The sequence below is a fragment of the Arvicanthis niloticus genome, chromosome 10 (assembly GCF_011762505.2).
Source record: "Arvicanthis niloticus isolate mArvNil1 chromosome 10, mArvNil1.pat.X, whole genome shotgun sequence".
NCBI lineage: Eukaryota > Metazoa > Chordata > Mammalia > Rodentia > Muridae > Arvicanthis > Arvicanthis niloticus.
Genome location: NC_047667.1, coordinates 21,419,892 through 21,427,167, shown reverse-complemented (window position 1 = coordinate 21,427,167; position 7,276 = coordinate 21,419,892).

Genomic DNA, 7,276 nt, shown 5'->3' with positions numbered 1-7,276 from the left:
TGGGATGAGGTCTTGGTAGCCTTGCTCAACTCAGAATGAATCGCAACAATTCTGGAGAAGAACTGGAAAGTGGCCAGTCGGGTAGAAGACTTCAGGTTGCCAAGTTTTTCAAATTGCTTAGAGATAACTCAGCACAGGCTTTCCATCCATCTCTTTCACCACTTGCCCAATACAGAGCCCCAAGCCTGGCATTTAGTGGGCACACAAGGAATATTTGCTGCACGAATGAATAGAGTCAATTAATAAGTTATGAGGGAGGTTACTGGCCCCTTCTGGTAGGAGGCAGGCGCTGTTCCCAGTGGTTTATCTGAGTCTTCCTTTTAAATGTCCTTTGTCCTTTGTCTCTGTGTTTTCCCCAGAGCTTTTTGAGATGCCACAACAACACTTCTTGGTCTTGAATAGTACTTTGCATTTAACATTTTAACTTAAAAATTTCACGTCTGTGTGTTGCGGTTGATAATTGTAGTACAGGTGGGAGGTGAGTCTCGCTTTATTACTCCTCAATCAAAAGGGGCTGGTTGTTAACATCATCTTGCCCTGAAACTGGCTGGCCCTGGCCTTCAAGAGCAGGGCTCCCAAAGGACACAGGGAGCCCAAAGGCCGCTCGCTGAGCTCCTGCCAACATTACAGCTGATGGCCAAGGCCTTTCCATCCCGTGGCTGTGTGCTGGGCCTTACATGCACATCCCTGCTTGTTAAAATCTCTTGTACCCTTCAGTGCTCAGCCTGAATACCACCGGCTCCGGGCTGGTGTGATTCCTACAGACAAGAGTAATCTTTCCTGTGTTTCCATGGGATGTGCCCTATGACTGGTAAACATGTATAACAATAGCCTCTCACAGTAATAACTACCACAGATATTCAGGACACCAAGAGAAATTTTTAATATAATTTCTATATAATTTCACACTCATAAAAACCCTAGATTATGGTGATAGTTATAAATATATATTACTTATTTTATGTAAGGAACTGACCCCAAGTCCTGCGAGTAACTTAGCCTGTAACATAGGCACTGCTATTACTGCCATTCTACAGATGGAAATACTGAGTCTTCCAGAGGGCAAACAACTTGCCCCAAGGTCACAGAGCTAGAGTATGAAATCCAGCTTGTCTAGCCCCAGAGTCAGTGTACCCATCTATCTGAATGACCAGATGTGACATGTTTACAGCAGAAACCATGTGGTATGCACACCCCTTTCAAGTTTAGATAGGTTCTCATATAGAGTAGGTTAGCCAAAAGCCAGGCTGAATTGGACCAGAGGCCAGACTGAATGTTGGCTGTATAGTGGCAAGTCTAAACAGTGATCTTTGAATGTGGTTTAGCTGGGCTAAAGCCAGACTGGGAGGAACAGTCCCCTTCAAAGCCAGAGAGATAGCACAATGGGGCAGAAATGACAGTTTTATAGAACCCCAAAAGGTTCTTACTCCTTCCTGCACCACGACAGCTGCCTGGCCTGGGTCTCCCTCTGCTCACTAACACCATCACCCATCTTTGCCAGCAGCAGGCTCTCAGCATGCCAGGGTATGCCTGTGCACAAATGGATGAAGAGATAACTACCTGACCGAGGGACAAAGGATATCCAGAGACCGTTGTAAAAGACAAAGGATGGGGCGGAAGGTCTCCTGTGTGGGCTGGCTGAGTCTTTTTCCTACTGTACAAGGGCAGGGACCCCAGGGTTTTCTCCACCAACAAATAATCTATCACCTCAGTTTCCATTTGCTGACCTGAGAAGGAGCCATGCATGCCCGACACCTGCCCCTCAGGACAAGAGAGAAGTCCTCAGACTCAGGCCTATTCGAATGACTGAGTGACTCTCTCTGAGCTCAGCTGCCAGGGCCTGCTCTGTCCAGAGATGGTGAGGAGGTGGACATGCTCACACAGACAATAACAGCCATGGAAACTATCAACCAAGAGGCTAGAGAGCAGGACTCCTCAGCAGATACAAGAACGCAGGGAAGAGAGAAAGGGACTGTCTTCAGTAAGGCTGCCAGTGAGCCCAAGGCCCGTGTCTCTCTCTGTCTCAGAGCTAATCCAGTTCTCTTCATCTCGTGAGATGAGGGTAAAGTGCAGGGTTACATTTTTACACCAGGGTTTCTTGTATCTTCGCCTTCTGTGCATATATGGTCATCAGTGTTTCGGAGACGGTGAGCGAGTCCGGAGGAACGATGACAAGTCTAGACTCATTCATAAAGTGACAGTCTCACCAGTCAAACTGATCCAGTGCAGCTCAAGGAGAGGGATGGCAGAAGGGCCTCAGAAGAAAAGGACAGTTCTTCAGTGGGTCAGTGGGTCAGCAACAAGTGGCTCCTTTTCCTTTTGCTTGTGGGTGTTTCTTTGTTTGTTTGTTTGTGACAGGGTTCCTCTGTGTAGCCCTGGCTGTCCTGGGACTTGCTCTGTAGACTAGACTGGCCTCCAACTCAGATCTACCCGTCTCTGCCTCCCATGTACTGGGATTAAAGGCATGCACCACCACTGCCCGCCTTCAACAGGTTACTCCTTGAGCCTATCTTTTCTACCAAAGGAGTTTGACTGGGTGAACACAAGCTAACACGGATGTAGGACATATGTCTGTGTCTTCTGAGTGTGAGGCAGGACCATACTGTTTGATATAGCTTCCCCATTTTGGTCAAATTATGACAATTTCAGTACTAAATTTATTTGATTTCTAAAGCTATGTTAGTTCTTGATGTCCTACCCTGTGAACTCCCAAGTAATGTCCACACAAGGAAGACGTGTATGGATCACCTGACATTCTTTAACTACTTCACTGATCACACCCAGGTCAAAAGGGAGACTTTTTCAACCTTCTTCCTCATCCCCCCAGCCCCAACCTTATAACGAGATGCCTAGCTTGTGCATGAATGGCCAGCTGATTCTTACAAGCCCGACCCCCCCCAAATGGGTGCTCCCTAAATAAAAGCCTGCACCGTCCTGTCACCTGTTCCCTTGTCTGTTTTTCCTTCTTACTGGCCTTTCACTGAGGACTCTTAATTCTGTGTCAGCGGAGTTTTCTCCCGGGGGTGAATCTCTGAGGAGAAAACAGGGTCAGGAGGAGAAAAAAACTGCACACCAGAAATCCCCCTCCAACTCTTTGAGCTGCGGGACAGTGGGAAGTCTTCCTCTGTGAAAGGGACCAGTGGGTGGGGCCAAGGCGTAAATGGAGTGAGTGATATCACTAAGCTCTCAAACCAGGCAGGTTTATATACAGCCTTTTGCCTTCTCTATGGCAGTTGTCCTTAACTCTTCTGTAGCTATAAACTGAACAGGTCTCTCAAGGGGACTGAATTCAAGGCTTCATTAACCAATTGTGCTTGATAAGGCAGTTTGTCAAATCATCCAACATTCATTCGTGCATCTATTATATGTACATTATGGTCTAGTATATTTTTACAGTACTACAGATCGAACTCAGAGCCCTGCATGCACTCCACCACTGAAAACACTCCAGCCTCTACATCCTGATTCTTAAAAATGTGAATTTATGTAACTAAGTAAATCAGCCTTGCCGCATAGGGAGTATTTTTTTCCTTTCTTAGTCCCTGGTTTCCTGCCTAGAAAGAGAGAGAAGAGAATGGAATTCTAGAAGCTGAGAAGACCTCACAGGGAGGTCATGCTGTGTTGATTTCACAAGTAATGGACTTCCTATATAGACTCAGGTATCCTGGGTGTTTCTTGGGGCTTGAACATTGGCCTGTCAGCTTCAGGGGAAGTGCCTCTGTAACTGAGTTGCCTGCACTAGCCTAGCTCTAATGTCATAAAAACAGAGTACAAGACCGTGACCTGCAGGCTAGTTGCTTCTTGTCCCACAAGACTCTCCATCACCCTTGTATCCACTATCCCTTTGTCTCCCAGCCTTCCTGCTGAGCTACGCGCTGGTCCCTAAGCAGAACGGCAAGGTGACTATTGGATGCAGGCTGTCACTCTTAATGAAGCGTTGGTCCACAGAGGCAATCATCTATCACAGCAGGATGATCTGTGAGCTGCATGTTAGAAATGCCTGACAAGGATGGGCTACAGCTCAATTAAAGAAAAGCGTGTGCGTGCACATGTGAGGGATGTGCATGCACGCATGCTCACGCACTGGAGGCTAGAGGGTAGAGTGTACAAATCAAGTAAAAATGCTCCCTCAGGACTGGCAAGGAGCTAACAGCTTGCCTAAATGGCAGCTTCCTGGGAGACCTTAGAGGTTGGACTCTTGCTACCAAGTGGCTCCCAAACCTGGAGAAGCTTGTAAGTGACTGTTTGTCTCATTCTAGGGAGCAATGAACATAAACTTAATAAGCCATGTTTAAGAATAATTGTAAACTCAGTTTGGGACTCTCCAGTCTAAGAAAATAGTTCAGGGTGCCAGGTTTTTTGCTTTATTTGGGGTTATAAGATTTCATGAGAGGGGCAGAGGGTGGAGATCAGGGGCAGAGCCCTCAACTGTCACACACACACACAAGGTCCTACGCTGAACCCCCCAGCTCTGGAGGAAAAAAAATAGAAGGCTATAAGGTGAGAGGTCAATAACTAGGTGATGGTGTTTCCAGTGCAGCATCCCTTCAGGATTTCTTCCCTCAGCTCTCCAAAGATGCTCCCATCTCAGAACAGGGAAGAGAAGGGGATGGGCTGATGTTGTGACACCAAGCAGCTAGGACAACTGTCGCTTGGGGCTGAAAAGATGATGGGCAGGTCACAACAGCTGGTAACTCCAAGGGATCTGGGACTCCTTTCTGTCCTCTTCACACATCTATACAGATCTGGCACACATGGTACACACACATGTCACACACATACACTGCACACACACACTGCACAAACACATGGCGCGCACACACAAACACACACACACAAATGAGGGAGCAGATGGGCTCTGCTGCGGGCCAGCACTGACTAGTTTAGTGCAGGATTCCATGTACTCAGCTCCTTCTCTCCCCACCCAAATCACAAGAGGCAGACATAAAGACGAGGACTAGAGCTGACATCTCGCCTAATTTAAACTCTGCTCACAAAGAAGTCAGAGAACAGAGGGAGGAGGAGTGGAAATCAGGTAAGTAAATACCAGCCCTTCCAGTTGGTCAGAAGCCATTAGCCAGGCAGAGGATCCAATTAGAAACCATTGAATTAGTGTCATAAAAGAGAAATGGAACAGGACAGGGCACAGCAGGGGAGGGACAGAGAAAGTGAGACAGGAGGCAGAGATCAATAGAAGATTACCGTAAGATGTGCAAATGACAGGAGCGAGCAGAGAGATGCCTTCCACATAACAGGGCACCCAGGCCAGACACCCTGCATAAAACGTCGACACAGTTGCTTGGCCTTCTCAGATCCTGTCTCAGGGGGTGGACTATTTTGGAACAGATTTCTCCCTTTTGTTGAGCCTATAGACAAATGGGCAGCTTTCAGGCACTAGGGGCTAGGGTGGGGTGGGGTGGGGTGTTGGGAATTAACTGGAATACACAAAGGGAGTGACCCTCTGCAGACAGTGCTGGGAGGTTGTGTTCTGTTTTCCCGTGTGAAGCTACTTGAACAGATTGGAATTGCATTGGATTGCCAGGTTGAGTCACACAGGCAGTAATAATTATTTGATTTTGTGTACAGTGCTCGCCAATGCTAAGGCTTTCTTTCACTTTCTCATTTTAATAAACTTATTTTCTTGTCCAGAGAGAGATTACAGTTCCTTCTCTTTCTCCTAAATTAGAAGATTTCAGGTCAATACTCTTAAAAGTTGAATCATTTGTCTGTGATTGCCATGTGCTCTGATCCCAGGGTTGGGGATAATATAACTGAAAACAAAAATGGATATTCTTTATCTCAGGACAGTCAGGTCTCAGGGGCACACAAGGCATGGGACATCCATCTTCAGAGAGTGGAGGCCACTCGAGGCAGAGACAGTAGACCATTTGTAGACCAGTGTGCAATGAAGATTGCAAGGCAAAATATAGGAAACCCAGGTAAGTTTGGATCAAGTAAGAATTATTTATTGACTGCAATTCAAATTTAAGTGGGTGCTCCATATTTTATTTACTAACCTGTTGGATATTGTGTGTGTGTGCATATATCAATGCATATGTAAATGTATATGTATAGATATAAGAAATAACTAATCTAATCCATTAAGTCTCTGCGTCGACACTCTACCAAGGGCTTGAACATGACGTACATAATGTCTGCAAATGTCTCTGTAAAGTGAGCACAGGCAAACCTGCCTCACAGTTGAGGAAGCTGGGGATTTAACAGTTTAAGTAAATGACTCAGAGTCAAACAGGAAGCAAACGGCAGGATGAGATCTACCCTAAGTCTGTCTGATCAACTCCCAGATGCCTACTGCAAAGTCAGGCGAAGGAGACTGAGCGCTCGAGAGCCCTGGCTTGAATGTCAGGTTAGGACAGACTAAGGTCTCAAGCCCAAAGGATGGCTCACTAAGTTAAGTGTTTCTTGTTCTTCCAAAGGACCCAGCTCAGCTCCCAGAAACCATGTTCTGTTGCTCACAACTACCAGTAATAATTTAAAAAAATTAAAGCAGCCGGGCAGTGGTGGCGCACGCCTTTAATCCCAGCACTTGGGAGGCAGAGACAGGAGGATTTCTGAGTTCAAGGCCAGCCTGGTCTACAGAGTGAGTTTCAGAACAGCCAGGGCTACACAGAGAAACCTTTTTAAAAAAAAAAAAAAAAAAAAAAAAAAAAACCCAAACCACACAGCCAAACAACAACAACAAAACAGGCTTCTCGGAAGGCCTTGAAGTCTTTGAACAGGTCCTTGAACAGGCAAGTGGATGGGCTAGAGCAGTATTTGGAGGATTAGTATGACTATAGACTACAAAAAGTCCAAAAAGTCCAGGAATCGGGCATTCAGGACACCTCCCAGTCTTCCTTCTGTGATGGTGGAGGCCACCCAAATTCAGAAGCTAGACCCTTCCTTTTCTTTTTATTCTATGTATACGAGTGTCTTGTCTGCTTGATTCTCTGTGTACCACATGCATGCAATGCCCTCCAGGGCCAGAGGAGGGTGTCTGATCCCCTGGAACTGGAGCTATAGACAATTGTGAGCTGTTACAGGGCTGCTGGGAATTGAACCCAGGTCCTCTGGAAGAGGGGCCTGTGTTCTTAACCACTGAGCCATCTCTCCAGTCCCATGAGCCAACTCTTAATTACAAGGAGGGTTGGATCAGAAGAAACACAGATCATTCAAATCTAGCTAGATCCCAAATCTGGTTACTCAGGCATTCATGTTCCATTTCCCATAACAGGGGCTATGAGTATATCTGTATCTTTATCTAGTCACAGACAAA